Source organism: Pteropus medius, unplaced genomic scaffold (genome assembly GCF_902729225.1).
Source record: "Pteropus medius unplaced genomic scaffold, Ma_sr-lr_union100, whole genome shotgun sequence".
NCBI lineage: Eukaryota > Metazoa > Chordata > Mammalia > Chiroptera > Pteropodidae > Pteropus > Pteropus medius.
In genome coordinates, this window is record NW_024342644.1 from 6696244 (window position 1) to 6718233 (window position 21990).

At 34.2% G+C, this 21990-nt stretch overlaps 1 pseudogene; it reads right to left on the bottom strand.

Moving 5' to 3' along the window:
* Positions 1 to 11756: 11756 nt before the first annotated feature.
* LOC120605555 (eukaryotic translation initiation factor 4E type 2-like) lies at positions 11757 to 12499 on the bottom strand (annotated as a pseudogene).
* Positions 12500 to 21990: the final 9491 nt, after the last annotated feature.

Here is a 21990-nt window from a genome sequence, read left to right on the forward strand (position 1 = left end):
CACTTTTATACACGCCATTTCCAACTGTTGACATATTCTTTCTTTAAATATGCTAATATCACAGATCAAATTATATAAAAGTAAGGAGTTCTTTCAACTTCAGAGACTTGTCTTTCACTATATGTTAATGTTACTAGTCAGAGTGTCTGAATTGGTTGGGTATTTAGTACCCCACTACAAGCACTTATGGCAAAAACAAAATAAGCCATTCGGAACTTAATGTATGCTCTCATCAATGGCTTGTGCTTTTAGAAGAAAATAGCAGGAAACATTCACTCAGCAGCACTATAAAAATTCATAGCAGCATCATTCACAATAGCCAAAAGGTAAAAACAACCTAAATGTCCATCAACAGATGAATGGGTAAACAAAATGTGGTATATTTATACAATGCAATATTATTCAAACTTAAAAAGGAATAAAGTTCTGATACATACTGCGACATGAATGAATCTTGAAAACATGCTAGGTGAAATAAGCCAGACACAAAAGGACAAATATTATATAATTCCACTTATATGAGATACCTAGAATAGTTAAATTCATAGAGACAGAAAGTAGATTAGAGGTTACCAGGGGCTGAGGGGAGGAGAATAATGGTGAGTTATTGTTTAATGAGTACAGAGTTTCTGTTTGGGATGATGGAAAAGTACTGGAAATGCATACTGGTGATGGTAGCTCAATGCTATAAATGTACTTAATACCACTGAACACTTAAAATAGTTAAAACAATAAATTTTATGCTATATATATCTTTCTACAATTTAAAAAAATAGCAAAAACAAAACAAAACCAAAAGTGTCCAGATGCTGTCACTACAGATGCCTAATGCCTTATATACCAGTATTGTTTCTGCTTTATTGTTATAAAGCAAAACAAACAAAGTTCTTAATTTCTTAATATTTTTTTCACACTCAATCTTTTCACCTCTTTCAATTACCTTATAGTTGTTTTAGTCTGTCACTCACAGTATTTTCTGCATATAAGTAATACAGTATTATTGTCATGATCATCATTATTATTAATTCTTGGATCACTTTCATTGTTCTGGTGTCCAATTTATATTGACAGCTTGATATACCCAGTATGATCCTGTAAAAACATAGATTAAAGGGGAGTAGGATAGGATAGTGCTGCTGACAGTATAATAATTTTGTCTGATTCTACCGAGCTTTCATTCTTGGTATGTCAAGACACTATCAGATGCAACTGCAGCTTTTCATCTAGTTTTGTACCCCTTGGAGTTGACATGGGCTCACTTTGACCTTGAGAGGATGCCTGAAATATAATAAAGTCCACAAAGAAACTGCAGATCTGAAGATTGTCCTTCTAGTTCAAGAAAACACTTTTTATGAAATTATTAGAAACATATACCAAAACCTTTTCTTCTTCTAATACCTACGTGGCCTTATAGAAATATTTTAATCAACACAAAACATGCTTACTATGCTATGCATTGATTTATAAGGGAAAAAAAGAATTCATCAGTTTCAGAATTAGCTAAATCTCTGAAAAAACTCCCTTTATGACTTGGAAGGATTGTAAGAAAATACATTGTTATTCTTGAAGTAATGGAAATTATTTATAGATATCTTTTATTATTTAAAATTATAAAATAATATATTTTTATTTAAAAATAGAACAAGAAAAGAAAATAATGAGCATATATGAAAATTTCCCACTCTGCCCCATGACAGACAATACTTCTTCTCTGAAATAACCAGTGTTAAGAGGGCCACCTTTTATCTATCTAACTCATATAAATAAAAAATAAAAATAAAATACATAAAATAAATAAAATAATATGTATTATTAATCTAAGAAGAACAAAAGGACATTCTTCTACAACTTGGTGTTTTACTTATTTATTTGTTATAATATTAAGGAAAAATTGATTATTACTTAGAATTGATTTGTATATATTGCTTCGTCTTTTTTAATCCACAGGATAGCTATAAACCATAGAAAAAGTTTAAAGTGAAAAAAAGATCTTGTTTATGTCTGTCTCCCCCATTTCGCTGCAAGCTCCTTCAGGTCTGCCTGATATTTGTAGCCTCAGAACCTAATAGAATCCTTGGCACAAAATAAGTGCTCAGTAAATGCTCATTAAGTATTGTGGACTCAACTGGGCAGTATTTATTATCTTGAGTTGTAGAATGCAGTGCATTCCAGGCTCGAATACATTGCTAATACAATATGTGAACCTGGCCTGTCTAAGATACCACCACATACCACATGTGAAAGCCTTAAAGGCCACAGGCCACTACCTGCCTTAAGAATTCTGGAGTCCAAAGATATGACTCATATGCAGATAGTTTTCTTCTCTTAAACTCCCCAAATTCGGGTGTGGATGTGACATTCCTCTATGTCAGATTTCTAAAATGCATACCGTGGGCTTCAAGGGAATCTCAGAATCCTTGATGGTTTGTTTTCATAAACAAGAGTCTGGAAGAGCCCTTTAGATTTATCTATGGCAGTCTTTCAAAATATCAGTAGAGGAGTGGTTGTGTTCCTATGAGAGTCTGTTATAGCAAAGATGGAATTGCCATATTGTGTAAATGTGACTTAAAAACAAAGAATATAAATAGAAATTTAGCTGTACTTAATTATTTCATACTTTTGCCCCAAATTTCACTTATCTGTCTAATTTCAGTGTTTACAAATTAATATTTTAAAATATAGTTCATAAAATAGTATTTAAAATCTTACAAAGATGTAATATTTTAGCTTTTTTAAAAGTGATTTCAAGATTCTGTATTCTCATTACGGAGGTGGCTCTGAAAATTCACCAGCTGCCCAACTGAATGAATTGGGACCAGAGCTCAGAGATTTATGGCACAGTTATTCTCAAGACACATGAGTGGCATCGTAGGTGGAAAGAAAGTTCGGATCTAACTTTGGATCTATTGCTAATTGTGTGGCTTTAGTCAAGAAATCACTTGACTCCTCATTATTGGTTTAGATTAGTCCAAAATAATCAATTTCCATTTGCATGACTTTAATCTTTAATCTTTTGGTTGTTGTTTTCTGTAGCACTTTGTTGAGGAGGATTTTGAAGCTCTGTCTCAACTCTATAAGACAGAGCTATCAGGACCCAGCAGTATCTGTCATGGTATGCAGAGAGGATGGAGACATATGTGTGGTAGTATATATAGGTCCCATTTTTTTGGCTACACTATTCCAAATTAATTTTCAGGCTTCTTCTAGCTCTAAAAGTCTAATTCTGTTTATAAGTCCTTCTTGTATTTATATATTTCAGTATAGAATAAATTCTAGAAAGATATTCATCAAATTGTCACCTGCTAACCTCTGGGTGGTAGAAATGAGGATTTTTTTCAATTTTTGTCTTCATTTTCTAACTTTTCTTCAGGGATCACGTATTACTTTTATGATAAAATCGTGAAACTTTTTAAAATGTCTGGTCCTAAAACAGATACTTAAGTGTATTTGCAAATTATAAATTTTTAACAGGTATAAAATGAAAGTTAATTAAATCATCTTAGATTATTTATTATAATAAGCAAAATGAATCTACTAGATTTTACCAATAATATTTTATGTACGTATTTAATACTAATTTCTCTTTAAGAAATTGTTTCATTAATTTTTTAAATTAAAAATAATTATATATACTTTTAGTAAAATTTCCAAAAAACTATAGAATAAAATGTAATATTCTCATCTGAGACTCTTAATCTTCTTCCCAAAGACAATTACAATTACTGGTTTCTTGCATATCGTTACAAAAATCATCATATGATATATAAATATATTTATGTATTTATACGTTCTTCTCCCCAAATAGAAGTATACTACACATAGCATTGTATGTTTTTATTTACTTTCTCTTAATAATATATATCGGAGCCCCCGTTCATTGACACTTAAACGCTTCCAAATTTTTTTAGCTGTTTCAAACAATGCTGCTTTGAATATAATTGTTCATATACCTTTGAGCACTTGTGTGAGTATTCCTAGAGGATAAATTTCTAGAAGCAGAATTGTTAGGTCAAAGGTATGTGCATTTAAAATTTTTGTAGACAGTTTTCAAATTACTCTTCAAAAGAGTTGTACTAATTTAATATTCAGTGATCATGTATGAGAATGCTTTTGTTAAATCTATGACCACATTGTATATTATCAAACATGGATCTTTTATTTTTCTAATAGGTGAATATGGTAACTTGTTTTAATTGGCAATGCTTTAATTATATGTGATATCTTCCAATTTCTTTAATCTTATTCTGAGAATTGCCCGTTACTGTCTATTCCTCATTTTCCATTGTGTTTTTTAAGAGCTCTTGCAGAAGTAGTTAATGAGTTAACAGATGATAATAAAACATCTAAAATTAATTTTTTATAAGATGTCATTGATATCTTTAAAAACATAGATTCCATTTCACTTAGGTCAATAAACATCTAAGGGGAGCGTTCCAAATGCAGAATTGTATACTCTGGGAGGACAAACAGATTAAATGGATAAAAGGTTATCTCAGGGAGCTCGCAATTTAATACAGAAAATGTAGACAAAAAGACATGCTCGTAAAATCATATTATGAGGCTATAGGAGAGTGTAAGAGATTACTTTAGACAGATTGAAGTCAGGGAAGGTTTAATGGAGTAGGTGCCATCTAAATTGGGTCTTGAAGGACAAATGTATCAGAGTCTCAGGATTGTTGTAATAAAGGACCACAAACTGGGTGGCTTAAAAGGCAGAAATTTGTTGTCTCATAGTTTGAGAAGCCAGACATCCGAAATTTGGATGTTGGCAGGGCCTCTTTCCTCTTTCTAATTCTGGTGGTGGCCAGCAATCCTTGGCATTCCTTGGCTCATGGCTGCATCAGTCCAATCTCTGCCTCTGCTGTCACCTGGCTGTTTTCATATCATCTACTATCAGTGCATGCCTGTGTCTGTGTCCATATTACCCCTTTTTATAAGGACATCAGTCATACTGGATTAGGACCCACCCCAACTCGATCATTTGTAAAGACCTTATTTTCAAGTAAGGTCTTTTGAGGGGATACCATTTCGATTCATAATAATGGATAAGCTTTTAATAGAGGAAAATGATAGGAGAGGGAAAGCAGTGGGCAGAGCAGGTAATAATCCTAAGAGAAGAGAATAAAACGAGTAAAGACTTGTGAGTAGGAAGCACCAGGCATGTCCAGAAAACACAAGTACTTTGTCCAGCTTCTCATGAGCAAGTTTCAAGTGAGGAAAATATGGGAGTTCTTGTGGCCATTCACTCTCCAGGGAGTGGGTAATCGCTGAAGCTTTCAGAGAGTGCCTGGTTCCATCACTGATGCTTCAGGAAGATTATGCTGTGCAGCTGCGTGGAGGATGAATGGGAAGGGGAAACTGGTGGAGGCAGGAAGAGCCAGAGAGGAAACTATTGCAGCTGCCTCAGAGAGATCAGGCAGCAAACAATGAACCTGTAAAGACAATGGGTTAGGGCATCTGTGCTCACCCTCAGACGCTCTCCAGCCCTGGTACGAAAGAACTGCTAGCTTTGATTTGAAAATTCCCATAATCCAGAGGAATTGCCCTGTTCCATCAGAAAAATTGCTTAAAATATACAAATATATTAATATATTTCTTCACCTGACAGGTTGCTTTATGAGTGGCAGTATTACACTCTCACAAAGGTTACACATGTTGCTTACTCTAAAAGAGGTCCCAGGGTTATTTATGACTATTCGGAAGGCCTTTCTTTCTGCTTTTTCCCTTTGCATTTTCAGACTGACTCAACAAAACACCTTGGATCAGAAAATGAAATTTGAAAAATGTCTTCTCCTTTAGATTCTTAAGAGTTTTTTCTTACCTTTCGCTCAAAAGAAAGTATACAAGTGGCCGAATTAAGCAGTGCCAGGCTGGCAGACATTGTCTGCGTCTGCAGAGGATATCCACCCGCTGTTTACTATTGTGCTTATCTGTAATATGCTTATGATTATGTAGGGGATCCAGTAACAAAAGAAAATAAAAGTCTCCAGAAATAGATGAAAAGTTACCATTGTTTTCAGGAGCAGAGGTGATGCACATTTCAGAATGTCCTGTTTTCTGCTCCAAGGAGAAGAGGAGCTGGATATAAATAAAGTAACAGCCATCCTAAGACTAAGTAATGTTCCTATATGGGGCTGTTTCTCTTGAGATACTCAAATACATTTAGCATCTTCTTGGCTCTTTACAGAGAAAACTATACTTGGCTTCATCTTTCTTAGTAATTGACTTTTAATATCATGTAGCCAATTGGCTTGGTCCCTAGCAACTTCTGCTGCTCAAACATAACACAATGCGCCAACACACAGGTAGAGAACAAGAAGAGCAAAACTTTACAAGCCTGACATAGGTTACCCTGAGAATACTTGGCTGATATTCAAAAGGCCGCCATCATACAAAGAGAAAACCTTGAAAAAGCAACTTAAATTGAGATGCAAATCCCAGTGCTAATGCTCATTTTAAAGACATTTTGTGTGCTCTGCCAGACACCATGTGCCTATATGTACATATTATAGCCCATGTGTATGCTCAAGGTATGTAATGGACTAAAAAAGCTATTGTCCAGATAGGTGGAAGTAAATACAGTAGGCTGAGTTTAACTGCTAACATAGTATCTATAATCGTAAGGTGGTCCTGGTAGTATAGCTGAATTCAGAACATAAAAAGCACACTAAAAATGTTTATATCAAGATTAGGGACTCTTGATTATCATACATTCTCTTAATGCAGTGTTATAAGTTCTAACCCCAAATGTATTCATTGTCCTCTGGAAGAGTTAGATATCAGTTTTTCAGAGAGTAATTTGACTTAAGATAGAAATGGCTTTTATAGACATGAATCTGCACTTTATAAATATTAATTTATAATATTAATTTATTCATCATTTTTAGCACCTTTCACTGGTGGAGCTAAAGTATCCCTTAAGCTATTCAATTATCTTTCAGAATAAACAGATATTGAACACCTTAACAGCAAATATCAGCATAGGAAAATCTACACAAGCAATGCTTTTTTTTAACCATAAATAATAACCACACTACGTTATCCTTGCATTCAAGAACATTGAGAAATAAAGATCACTTTTAAAAGCCTCTTTCCCTTAAAATATAATAACGGAAAAGAAAGGCATTCAGGACCACTCTTTCTTAGTACTGTGAGTACTCAAGAAATAAAGGCATTTATTTAAATAAGTATGTACATGTATTTTGAAGTAATAGCAACAAGAGTGAAAGATTTATAGAGAATAATTACTTTATGTTTATCCTTTTTATTTTTTACCTCCCTGCATTTCTTTTGTCTACTTTTCTCGTTTCTTTTTCTTTTAGGTTCTTTGCGATTATGGTTCTTTTCTCTTTCACTTCCATCTTCCCTTGTTAAATTTTTTTCTCCTTTTCTTCTTTTCTCTCTTTGTCTTGACTTTTCTGGCTTCCCATCACATTTTATAAATACAACCTCATATTCCATATAATTATTAAGTATTTCATTAAATATTAAACATATATTAAAGGTATAAAATATTTTAATAAAAACTTCTCAAAACCCATGCATATAACAAATAAAAGAATGAAATTCATCAAGAAATTGAATTGTTTTTTCTGCTTGTTTCTCATTTCACATAATGTTTACAAATGACTTCACCTTTCTTATTCAAATACCAGAAGCTAAAAATAGAAAGAAATATAATGTTATTATTAAATCAAAATCAATAATAATGAGAGTTTAAAAGCAATGACATGGCTTCAGTGATATTGTTTCTCTTATCTTTATACTACCAAAGGCAATACAATTGGCAAAATATTTGCTCATATTTGTCACCTTTGGTTCATAAGAAATATTGACATTATAAATTTAAAATACTTGGTGACAGGAAATACAACAATCACAAGAAAGTTTTCTAGAAAAAAATGGTGCCTAGAGATCAAAGCAAAACATTTGAGATACTAGCAAAGCATGGTAACTTCAAAGGTTGTTCTCTGCACAACTGTGAATCTGCTTTAGGTATAAAGCTTGCAGGAACTTGAGCATCCTGAAAACATTCCAGATTAACTTCCCAGTTTGACAGAAAGCAATTAAAGGCTTTGAAAAGAGGGACAGGAAACCTAAAGCCCAGAAATTCATTTCTAAGATATTCCTTTCCCAGGGAATCTTTTTCTCAGATAAAAGCATGACTGGCCACTCTTAATATTTTGTTTAGAAACAGAGTTTAATAAACTATAACTGTTCAAATGGAGGAAGAATGGTAGACATAGATAGACTCTAATTTATAAATGCATTAAATACCAAATATTACACCAATAATATCTAATGCTCTTTCCCTTAGGTTCTGCTGCACAGATGACTCACCACCTCTTCATCTCTTTCATTACTTTTGATCAAATTTCATCAAAGCCACTTCATTATCATCTTTCCTCTAACTGCTTACTTTCTGAAACTTCTCCAAGGACAACACTCTTGTTATGAGTAGACTGAGGTGCACATGAAATATCGTTCAGAATTGATATTTCAATACAAACACAATATACTTTTGTACTGAAGTGTAATGAATGTTAATCCCTCTTTGCGCATTCACATCCATTTCTCTCTTCTCTTCCTTTCTCTCAACAATGCCATTCTTTCTTTTACAAACCTCTAGAGTTATTGCTCATGTAGTGCCCAGCATGTACCTACTACAATTTGCAAGCTTCTTTTTCTACATGGATTTCTTCTCTGCCACATGTAATTTTGATTTTACTGTACATCGCTCTCACATTATAATGCAACTCATCAATTATCCAACAATAATTCATCAGTGAGGTAAATTCTCCCATGGTGGCTTATCCATAGGCACCAAGGATCTACTTTTGCTGCTTGTTTAGGGCTTGTTGAGACCCTCTTCTGTGTCAAGAAAACTTTAGAAGAGCAGAGTCACATTCTGCCCACGTGGGCATTAAGATGGAGGGCGACCCTGTGGGCAGGTTTCCAGCCTCCTAGGCTCACCGCCACTGAGAAGATCCACCAACATGTTTAAAATTCTCCCCTTCATTTTCAAGTAAATGAAGACTGGGTTATATATCCTATTTTTGTGTAATGGTTTAATCCTCATAGTACCCAAGGGAGGAAAAGTAAAACTGTTAACGGTCTCCCTTTCTGAAGGAGAAGGGAGTAATAGGAGGAAGATGAGCTTTAAGGTACTTTCAGCATTACAAATCATTATAAAGCATCTATATTTGTGACTATGCTTAAAGTGTTTTATCAGGGGAAAAAAAATTATGTATTTGAATCTGGAAATGAGGGCGATAACAGTACTTACCTCATAGGGTTACCGTAAGGATTAAATGACATAATGCTTATAAAGCACTTAACTTAAGGCTGAGTTAGTACTCCCTAGTATTCGCTATTAATTAATATATTGTACATTATTTAATACAAAAATTGTACAAATGTCGGCAGTGTTGTAAGCGTTTAAAGAAGTGATTTTTAAAAGCATACATTTTTGTTACCCAAATTTGCCATTTAATTAGTTTTCCAAAACACAAATTTGGATATTTTCAAACACCTATCAGGTGAAGAAAATAGATTGTCACTTTTGGGAACTGATTTTTTTATATTACATTATTCTCAATAATGTACTGTCGATCTTAAGACAAAGTGTTGTAATTGAAAATGAACCCCCCTCCAAAAGTAAACAATAATGATACATTTTGACTTTATCCTTTTCTCACTCTCTTAATGTGAAACCATTAAGGTAAATACTATTCTATTTTTCCGTTCTGATAATGCTGAGGCATCTCAGAAATCAATGAAATGTCCAAGAAGGTACATTTGTTCTATCTGCTTGTCCTGAGTACAAGCAGCTATAATATTGCTCTTTTGGGACAATAATTTTTTTATATAAAGTACGGTGGCCTAAGACTACATGAGCCTAATCTTAAATAATTTTCTCTCATTGTTTTTGTGTTCCTTAAAACAAACTAACAGAAATAGAAACCGACAGTCTAATACACTGCAAGTGTGAGTATATATTGATACAACATATTTGAAGGTCAATTTAACAATTATTATTAAAATTTAAATGTGCATACTTTCTAATTCTGGAATTTCACTTCTAAGGATTCCCCATACAGAAATATTTACACAAGCACCCCAGAACATATATATTAGGATTTTTACTTCCAGTTATAATGGAATAACACTGTCCCCAAAAATCCATTAGTAAGGGGACTGGTTAAATAAAATATGATGAATTCAGACAGTATAACACTATACAATTATTGCAAAAGACTAAACTAAATAGGCATAAAACATATGGGGGAATGGACACGAAATCATTAAGAGTGTTTATTTCTCTAGCAGAAAGATCTTTACGTATTTTATGTAAAGAAATAATGTTACGTATTTTATGTAAAGAAATAAAGATCCTTAATGTGAAGGATCTCTATGTATTTTCTTCTTTATATATTCTACCAACAGTTAAATTTTTGAAATAAAAATAAATTGCTTTTGTTAGCAGGAATACACACACACACACACACACACACACACACACACACACACACAAAGATGTAATAAATACATATAAAAACTCAAAGGAAAGTGCCACGCAAATCAGAGTGTTTGGTCGAGGTAAAGCAGGAATAGTATTTGGTCTCCTGATTTTAATTCTAGTGTGCTTTTTCTCCCCCCTCCCCCAGTTTTATTGACATATAATTGATATATAGCATTGTTTAAGGTGCACAGCATAATAACTTGACGTATATATATATATATATATATATATGTTGTAAAATGATTATCACAATAAATTTAGTTAACATCCATCATCTCATATAAATGCAAAAAAAATGTATTTTTTACTTGTAAAGAGAGCTCTTATGATTTACTCTCTTCACAACTAGCCAATATACCATGCAGCATTGCTAACTGCAGCCATTGTGTTGTATATTACATCCCAACACTTATTTATCTTATAACCAGAAATTTGTATCTTCATCCAATTTCCCCACCTTTCACCCCCCTCCTTTGGTAACTACAAATCTGATATCTTTTTCCATGACTTTGGGGGCAGGGGTTGTTTGTTTTAGATTTCACACGTAAATGAGATCATACAGTATTTATCTTTCTCTGCCTGACTTTTTCACTTTCAAGGTCCATTCGTGTTGTTGCCAATGGTAGAATTTCCTTTTTTTAAAAAAAAAAATGGGTGAATAATATCCCATTGTATATATAGTGTGCTTTTTCTTATAACACCATTTATATTCTTGTGCAAGCCACATATGACGTCAGTTTATGCACTTATGAAAGGGGAAGGGCCATTAGATTTGGTAAACTCTTTATTTCTTTTAAATTTAGCATTCTTTGTGACTCTGGGATTCCTCTTTTTTTGTGGTTTTGATTTTCATTTCCCCGATGACTAATGATGGTACACATGTTTTCATGTGCTTATTAGCCATTTGTATATCTCCTTTGGAAAAATGTCTATCCTAATCCTTTGCCCATTTTTTACTTGGGTTTGTGAGTTTGTCGAGAACCAAAATCACATATTGTCAATATTTAAGATTAAAGAAAAACTATTATCATATATATTTTTTTAGTTTAGCGCCATTTATTAAGTGATCTCAGCTGCTATTGTAGCTGCTGCATGTCAGCCTGTTCTTAAAACGCAAAATGTGCTTCAATCCATCTTATCCAGGGCAGAAGGATCCTCCAGGTAGCATGCCAACAGAACAAGAGACTCCAGTGATGCCAGTTTCAATGACGGTGCCATCCAGAGAGGAAGAGGGTCATGGCACATTGAACCAGGGCTTCCAGAGGGTCTGTAAAAGGAGGCTTTGGGTGCCCAGCCTGCTTGGCATTTTGATGCTGTCAATGTGAGTTTTTTATTCTATAATGATGTTGGGAGGTAGGTTAAGCACTCGCCGAAGCGTATCTCAGATTCGGGCTGCGGTGGCTTGGTCACTGGCAGTCTTATTCCACATGGAAATAATGTCCTCCTGAAACTGGACAGAGCCCCACAGATCTCCTCCCCAACCATGAACTGTTCCCCCAACAAGGCCAGGATGAGAGTCTCCCAGCAACAGGATGCCAAGCCCTTTCAGAACCAAATAATCCACTTGCTACCATTTTCATTTGCATCATTCTCCCACATGAGTTTAATTCTTCCTTTGAAAAAATGGAAGTCACTGTGGCCTGTCAAGTCCCCAGGACATACTATGTGGCTGTAAAACCTCCAGAACTGTTCCATAGAAGCACAGGTGCCAATCTGTTTAATATTCTGCTCATAGCTCTGTGAGCTGATGTGACAGCCGAGGGTTCTCCTGGGGTACCAGAAAGTGTAGTTGTACTGCAAGGGATGCTCTGCTGGTCCAGAGACAACAGCTCTCCTCTTGCTGCTGCTCTGACTCTTGTATCATTTCATTTTTTCCTTCTCACCATCTTTCTGTGTGCTCTTTTCTTTATTCTGATCATGGTCCCTGCTGTCATCATCTTTCAGTGTGTCGAATTTGTTATTCATCCTCTCGTTGTCGCCACTCTATTATATTTTTAATAGGAGAAAAACAATCCAAATTTTATTTTCTTCCATTGTAGAAAAAAGAAATAAACTTCCTTGTTAAAACACAAAATAAAAGAACTGAATTTTAAATATTTTTATGAGAGTTAAAAATATTTGAATAGTACCATTTAATTTGTAATTTGTAAATTAATATTATCTACCTTACAAGGTTGTTGTAAGAATTAAGTGAATATTTAGTTCAGCATTACATCCTTAGAGCTTAGTACAGTGTTTGGTATACAGTAGACACTCAATAAATACATGTTAAAGGAATTCATAAAGTACCCAGTAGAGTCTCACAAGCACATGAATATGTATGAGTTCCTTCCCCCTCCTCTTCAGGAAACTTGAAAGAAGGAAGAATAACCATAGTAGCAGACCTCTCTGAACTATCTGGATTGGGAGTACATTATAATGTGTTGAGTCAGTTGCCTTCTAAATACTGTGGGATTTTCGGAGCCAAGTGATTTAAAGCATGTGAATACTGAAACTACCCCTGTTTTCACTGACGAATGAGGAGTTTGAATAATGAGGAGTTTGAATGTTTAGGTTAGGGAAGATAACGAACACCCCATAGGCTACAGTATTCTTAACTTTGTGACACTGCGTAGCTTGTCAATAGGTTTTTGACTCCATGTTCCTAGTGTCAGTGACTTACTAAGCATATTGTCATTGTGTCCTAAATGGAGAGTAGAAAAGCTAGCATGCCAAGCAATTCAAGACGTTGAGGTGGCTTAAACATAGAGATGTTTTTTCTGGAAATGGTTGCAGGGTTATTGTCATAATGGATATTTCATAATTGATACTTTAATTGATAATTCAAATTTCAGGTAACTTCTGTCTCACCACCCCTCTCTCATATAACTATTTTCATTTTCTAAAAATGTAAAGAGAATATTGCATAAATCAGGAAAATCTATTACTCATCCTTTAATATTATTTATGTCAATGCACAGTCCAACACAACTAAAAAAGGACCTGCTTACACATCCTTATAAACAATGTTTAACTCTGGACCTAAGAAAAGAAGCTACTTATTACAAATTGGAGATTTCGTCTTTTTTGATATAAAATTGCTTGTCAGGAGCATGACGGTTTGTAATATCTGAAAAGTAGAAATGACTTACTCATATAGTTGAATGCAATGGAAATAGCTGAAGGCACAAATTTTAAATCATTAGTTTTTTTATACTTAAAATATAAAAAAAAGAAGAAATATTTTAATTTTTAAAGTACTCTGAAAATCAACAAATTTCATGTTGCACTTTTTTCAAAGAAGGTGTTTTTTTTGTTGTTGTTTTTTACAAAGATGTATTTAATTTTGCTGAATACTCATAATAATACCCTTTGGGGGGAAAAAGGAACTTACTTACCTCTTCGAGATATCCGATACAGAGAAAGCATTATGAATCTACAAATCTCATTTAGTTCCAAACCTAAACTGTAGTTAATTTCTTTTCTTGGGGCTACACCAGGCAGAACTGAAAGACCAAGATATTCTGATAAATTTGATGAGCTCCCCAAGGTCAATGATTATGGAATACATCCTCCAGCAATGACTAGAGGCTTAACATCTGCTAATTCTGTGTTACTATGAGACATTATTACTTTACTGAGTCTGAAAAGCAGGATTTCCTTTTAACCTCTGTTATTTCTTAGAAATTGCTGCCTGCTGGATGATCACCTGATGGTGCACTTTTAGCCAATCGTGTGTCTTCATGGGAATTTGTCTGTCTTAAAGAACACTTAAAGGAAAAGAATGGCTAGTTATACATAGGCGATCTTGTTAGCTGAGATTTCAGTCAGACTTAGATAAAAGCTAAGAAAAATGTGATGTGCATCGTGGAGGAAAGGGTAGGAGATGTAATAATATGAAAAACCATTAAAAGTAATAAAATTTTAAAAAATCATTTATAAAAACAGGTAAATGTCTATTTTAGCTAGTGGTCAAATTCTTGGAAAACTGAAACTATGAAAGATAATTATGTGGTTTGGCAAGAAGTCTATTACTCAGAAGCAGCAGAGAGTTTTTGCCTAATAGGCTGCAGGAACAGAGAGGTGGTAGATGATAGCCATGGAAACACTATCCCTGGGCCAACCGGATGCTATGAGGGGCAGCTGGGTGGCTAGTGCACACAAGCAGAAGCAGGCCTGCATTTTAACATGACCAGTCATGTCTGAGGCTCTCACAGTAGCTTGTTCTAAATTGAATTTTGCTTCTTGAGTATGTTTTTCACTTGGGAAATTCAAAACAAGGTCAACAAAAGAACTTATGGTGTTGGCATGTTTTGGATATTATGTGGAAAGAATAAAAGAGTCCTTAGGATTTGGGCATTTAAATCAATTCATTTGCTTTATTCCTCAGGGTCTTTATTATTTTTTAAAGCCTGTTCTGGATTTTGTTTCATGAAATACTATGTTCCTCTGAAGTTTTATGTGAGTTCTACTCACATAGGGGTAAGACATGGTTTCAAATATATGTGATAAAAATTTACCTCTTGACAGGTATTACTTTTGTGAATAGTATCTTTCCTCTTTTGCATTAGATACCTAAGAATCTGAAAGATTTCCAAAAACATGTTCTTTAAAGTCATACATCCAGCAAGGATAATTATGCTTATTATACTTACAAGAGGCAGAAATGGAAATTGTTGAAACAATTTGTCCAAATGATCTCACAAATTCATGATTGAGCTATAATTTAACCTGAATTGCTAGGGTCCTATCTTAATGATTTTTGCTGCTGTTTGTTCAAATAAAAGAATATTGATTTTAAAGCAATCACAACTGAGATGTAGATCATATTTCTAATAATTTTCTCAGTAATACTGTTTTATTTCTCACTTGGAAGTAAAAGCATGTGTAAATGAGTTGAAATTATATATTTTGGTAGTACAGTCTCTACGTTTTCATAAATTAAAAAAATTATAAGATCAGGGTTTAGTCAGGAGTCAAAATAAGAAATTTAAGATATATTAAATATATAAGAGCCTTCTTATACTTTTTATTTCTTGGAGAAAGAGAAGAAATCAGAGTCTCAAAGCAATAAAATAAGAGACTGACCTCAAAAGAAAAACCATTACCTTGTTTCTATCAAGTAAATAAAAGCAGAGGGGTTCATTTAATTGGCTAACTGAATTTTTAAATTTTGAATTTTTAAATGACAATTCCACCAACTAGTTCCTTTGCTTTAGCTATAGAACTCTTTGTAGGCATAGATTAATTATAGCGAACAATTATCATCACATATTTAGTTTCCTAAGACAAAGAAGGATAAAATAAATTATACTAGATAACTTCCCTAGAAGACTGTAAAAATTATCAAGATTATGGTCATTGGGTTTCATTTTTATGGAACAGGTAAAAACAATTTTTAAAAATAACTAACTGAAATTAATACATCTTCTGGGTGAAAACTGGAAAGAAGTACGTAATTAAGCATACACAAAGATAAAATACCTCATTCAAAAATTCTGGTAGAACAGTTGAATTTATTAACATCAATGGCAAACATATATTTAAATATGCATATCTTATTATTTTTAATAACCCCCAGCAACATATTATTGACAATTATAAATAATAGCAAGATAAGCATCTTGATAAACACAAAGTATCATGGAAATACACTTTGCAATTGTGTAGTTCTGTTTGTTTATCAAAGTGTTTTCACATTTATTATAATATTTTATTCTTAATTTAAAAATAATAAATTATTTTATACCTTATAGATATTCACATAATTAAAAATCTCTTTGCACAGAAGGAAATCCAAGGAAATAGCCACACACTCTTCTACCAGTTTTTTTTTCTTTACTTAAGTTGTTTTTCTAATGTCATTTATTTTACTAACTCCTCTTTCACATTCTCTACTTTCTTTTATTTTATTCTCTAGAACACTGCTACCTCAGGAATCTTTATCCTCGTGATCAGGATTCTTTTATTATTTTTCTTTCCTTTTCCTACTGAATAGGATCACTTAATGTCTTCCTTGTTAACTATGGCATATTCTTCTTTGTATTATAACACCAATCATAGTGTTTGGCTACAAGATTTATTGTACTACTTAGGCTATTTTCCATATTTCCCTAATCCATACTTTCCATCCAGAACATAATATAGAACAGAGATAATAAAGATTTAATAAGGAATCAAGTTTAAAAGCAATTGTGTCTGCTGTATAATAAAGGCTGTATCTATTTATTCTAATTTCCTTTAAGACATCACAAATACTATATTCCGTATTTTCATGTTTTTATTACAACTGCTCTTTGGTTGAAACAGCTATAAATGCATAATAGTATGTACTTTATAACTATTGCTATAAACATAGAAATATTCTTAAGATACTTACTATCTGCTGAATTGTCATTAAAATGTCTGCATGAAACCAGAGACTTACCAAGTTGATAACTTGTCTTATTTTTATGCTTCTTCATTTAACTTTTCCTTTGCCAAAAATAACTACCTGTTTATTTTTGTGATGTTTTTACTGAGACAATGGTATCAGTTACTTCTCTAAAATTATTGGCATTGTAAAATATTAGAACATTTGTGTTGAGTCTATTGGCTTATGACTTTGCAAGTTATATGAACTTCCAACTTCATCAGTACTATGATACCTGCTATTCAAGATTTGTCCATTTTTATTTATATGTTCAGTTTTTTAGTCTTACACAGAGACTAGATTTTCTACTACTTTATTCTTGAAGTTGTCTTGTGTGGCAATTGTCTAGCTGTAAATTTTCATAGAAATTATTTGTGACAAGTGATTGACTTGTATCTTCCAGAGCCTTTTGCTTTCACCATTGTTGTTGGTGCCCCTTACATGTCACATGATGACTGTCATGGTCCATACCGAGGAATTGTGTGATTGACCATAAAAGAAACAATTACAGTGTCATTTCACTTGTTTTATATTTTTTAAATTGGACTCTATGAATGAATTACTAAACATACGTGGATTTCTGGATCTACTGTGAAATAGCTATGTTGTTGACCCTTCCACATTGTATTTTCCTGTCTATAGGGGTATATTTTGAGATAGTAGTAGTTGTAAAGGAAGTGGTCGCAGTATTATAAATTCTTTAATGTCTTTATATGCTACAGCCTCAAACGATCTTTGAACTTAATCCAGTGCCATTTCCAACGTGTTCAAATGAGAAAATGGCTCTCATGGGAATTCTTTTAACTATTTCCTCCTGCCACCGGGTATTAGCAGATTAGAGCAAACATTGAGAAGTGCCCTGTGTCATCTAAGTGAACAATAGCCAGTTTGTTTGCCTTTCTAACTTCAAGGATATTTGAAGGTTGACTTTTGAAGAAAGTGTTTTGTGAACATAAAAATAGGCAGATACTTGACCGAAAGAAGGATCTTCCAACCACATAACTGCAAATGAAAAAGAAAGCCTAACAGGACAGAGCAGTTCTCTTTGTGTCTGCTTTTTCAGTGTGCTGAGGGCCTTGCCCACCCATAAACAGCTACTGTTCAGGGAGGCTCTGTCTTAGTGACGCCCAGGATCACACTGGAACTGTGAACTGTTGTCAGCAATCCTATCCCACAGGTGACACAGGAGAAAATCCAAAAGGGGAAATGGTAAAGAAGTGTTTTTTCTTTCCACAATTTTGTATTCCATAAAGTATTGAAAGGTACAGATTTCTTGATGCTGTTCCTGCACTGATAAATAATAACAATAGCAGTTAAATCATTTTATAAATGGTTTTCTTTGAATTTTCCACGTTCCTGTTGCATAATAGGGATCTGCAAGAATCATGCAACTGGCCTTTGTTTCCTTTTTTATAAAATGGAAAAAGTAATGAGTGTCTCATTCTTATATAATAGGATGTTCTATACACGTTTAAGAAATGTTCATTTAAGGAATGAACCCTATGGGCAGACAGTTCTTAAGATCCGTAAATATCGTATTATTCTTGACATCCATAATACTAGATGAAAGAAAATGGTTTTTCATTTTACTTCTTATTGAAGAAAACAATGATATTTTTAAAAAGTTGACATACCGTAACAACTGGCAAAAGACACTCAAAAGAGTGGTGTGTGAAGATTGGTATTACAGTAAACAGTAAATGGATAATTGAAAAAGTTTGGGTTGTCAAAGTGTTATGTGGGAGATAAAGTCCTAATATTAGAGGCATGTGTCTAATTCCATATGCCTCCAGAAACAGGAAATTGCACTTGGGTTCAGTTACTGAAAAAGAAATTTAAAACAATCGTGTCATGCTTCATTTTCTAGTTTATTGTAAAAAGCTCAAGCTTAAAACTGGTGAAGCCTGAGGAATAAAATTTCCATGCAAATAAGCTTTCAAATATATATAGAAATAAGGCCTTTCGAGGACCAGAGTTCTGTTTTCTTGCTGTGGAGTTTTCCAGAGGTCCAGAGGAGGAGATGTGGCCAAGCTTCAACTAGATGCAGGTGCAGCTGCTCTTCCACAGAGAAGGAACAATGTCGGGAGTTAGCCGTCATTGGTTTGGCATACCCCATGGTGACTGCCAGTCGTTTGCAGGCTTTTGTCTATTCTTTGTGTACTGCTTGACTCAGCTTGAGCCTAAAGAATCAGCTGCTAAAGCTGGAGCCTACCTTTCTGTAGAGAGAGTAATGTTTGATGTTTCTGTCCATTTTTGCAACAAGTAACCCCTACCCCGAGCTCCTGCTGCCTTACAAGCACTTCTCACATAAAAGTATAAGACTCAAAAACGGTACCTTCCATACACTATACTCTCATTTAGGAGGCAAGCAGGCAGTGCTTCCTGACAGCTGGCTGTCCATCTGGTGTTTGATGTGTGGCAGAAAAGCACAGTGGGGTAATAAGGGAGATGGATGTTTCTCTAGGTGACAACCCTGCGTTCCTGAGAGCAGACTCCCCTGGGCTCTCTGCCCTTCTGCCCTGCAAGCCGCCTCTCGCCACAGGATGGCAGGCGTCATGTTAGTGTAGCGTAGCTAGGCTCTCTCTGTGTATACCTACCTGGCTTCTCATTAATTTGCAATTTCTTGATCACAACAAACATTTCAACCACTTTCTATAGAGTCGTTAGCATGAATGCATTGGAAGAGGTTTTCTTTTTTTTAACAATTTCCGCTTTTTTCCAATTTTTATTTGTGCCTGAAATTCTCCTTTATTTTTATTCACTTGTGAACATTTTCTAGCCTTTCTGTTGCAGAAAACTAAAAGGAATATGTATACTGGACAAAAAGCGATCACCTGCCAAATTGTGTCAGGCTAAAGATAATTTGTTTTAAACTCTGATAATCTTTAGTTTCCTACGTTTAAATTTTATAAATAATTCAAATACCAGCATACTCATTGCTATATTATGCATATCCAGTTTAAGAATTATTCGGATATGTATTTTCTGAAACAACTACATTTTTAAAAATTGTACTTGGTGTCTACAAAAATTATTTACACTTTTGACAGAATATTGTTGCTCTACAAGTAATAAAACATGAAGAAGCATGAATTATTCGAAAGTTAGAATTGTCTGAATCCCCTTATTATCGATAAAATGACTATTTTTAAAACAACAGAAACACCAAACTTACAGAAACCAATCATGTATACACTTTAAAACATAGAAAATATTTTAAATTTTATATAAGTAAAATTTAAAGGCTGACACTTGAAAAGAACTCTTCTGAGCTGTGATTATTAGGAAATTTCTTTCAGAAGGAAGCAGAGAGGCACTGCAAGGAGTAGCTTGGCCTTCTCACTGGGTTAGAGCACCTCTTTGAAATGAATGAACATTTTGTTGCAAAAATGATCCAGCTTTCTTTCTCCTTATCCAGTGTTATCGTCTTTGTTTCTTTTCCTCCTCACATTCTTTGCACATTGGTAGTGGGAGTGAGGCCATCACGATTAGCCTTGGCCTGGCATCTAGGCTCCTTTTAGTTCACGAGATGAGAGAAAACGTCCAGAAATGGCCAAACTCAGCCAGGCCCACTCTGAGCCTTGCTCCTGCCTCCTACACTGAAAAATCAAGTGTTTCTGTTCTCCCCTGAGAGATAGAAGGAGACAATGGATTGGGTATCTTTGCTGATTGTGAGGCCAGTACAGCTGGATGTGGGGCATAGCTGAAATGGAAATCCTTGTTGTGGTGGCTATCGACATGGAAAAACGACTGATAAAATTTAAAGTGAATTGAGGCTAATTCTTGGGTGTTAGGGTGTTGCTGTTTGTCTTATTTAAAATAGAAAGAAAAAAAAACCTCTTGTTTTTGAAAGCACAGTTTTAAGAGGCCTAATGAGGCATCTAGTATTCGTAAGAAAGTAGATTATAAAGTAAGTCAAGGACAAGCTTGCAGTGACTGCTGTTCCCAGTCCTCTGGTCAGAAAGTTTTCATCATCTGCATCTACTGAGAGTTCTATAATTTAGCCCATCCTCCAGTAAAAGCTGAGAGATAAAGAAGCAAAAAAAAGCCAAAATCCAGAAAAAAAAAAAGACCAAAAAAAGCAGGAAAATTACCATTTCCAAAGTGGTTTTTCTCCAAATTTTGAATTCCCTCTTTAAAATCTCTTGTTCTTTTTTTAACTTTCAGAGGCCCCAGGTAGTTGCTTCTTATTCTTTGTCCAGAATTTTTGTTTATATTCAATGGGGGAGATAAAGTTAAACATATAGTGTGATTACATATCTGTAAAAATATATGTAATTATATATAACACTTTTTTTATAAAGATCAGAAGTTCAAAATTACCATCTTGGTTATTTTGGACTGGTGAGATTATGTTTTTTATTTTCTAAATGTCTTATAACCTACCTTTCTCAATGCTCTATAATTAATCTTTTCCTTCTGAATTTTGGTTAGCTGAGTCTTTTTCCAAAGGATCATGTAGTTTACGAGCATTAGAAACCATTAAACTCTGTATCAGCTAGATTTCTTTCAGCTGCAAAGAACAGAAATTACCAACTCGGTGGCTTAAACAATAATGAAATTTGTTTCCTCACGTAATAAAAAATCCAGAAGAAGTAGTTGCAGGGTTGGTTGACAAGCTTTATCTCATTACCTGTCATACTTATATTTGGCTTTGGCCTCAGGCTGGTTTCCTCCATGGCTGCATAATAGCTGCAGCAGTTCTAGGCATCCTTTCTAGACACAACAACATCCAGAGGCTGAAAGAGGGCCATCTCTTTCTTTGAACTGGTTAGTATTTGGTTTGATTGTAAATGACAGCAAACCCAAAATAACAGTAGCTTAAGTATAGCTTCTTTTTTATTCTTCCAGATGTGGTCTCCATTTCCAAGGTCATTCATGATCCCCAACGGTTATTTCATCTCCAGCTATCATATCCACATCCCACATAGCAGAATAAAGGAAAGGAGAAAGAGCAGGTAAAGGGCACCGGTCAATTGTTAATAAGATTCCCAGGAGTTGCCACACTGCACTTCTGTTTTTATCCTATTGATCAGAACTTATCAGGACTCATTGGGCTACAAAAGAGGCTGAGAAA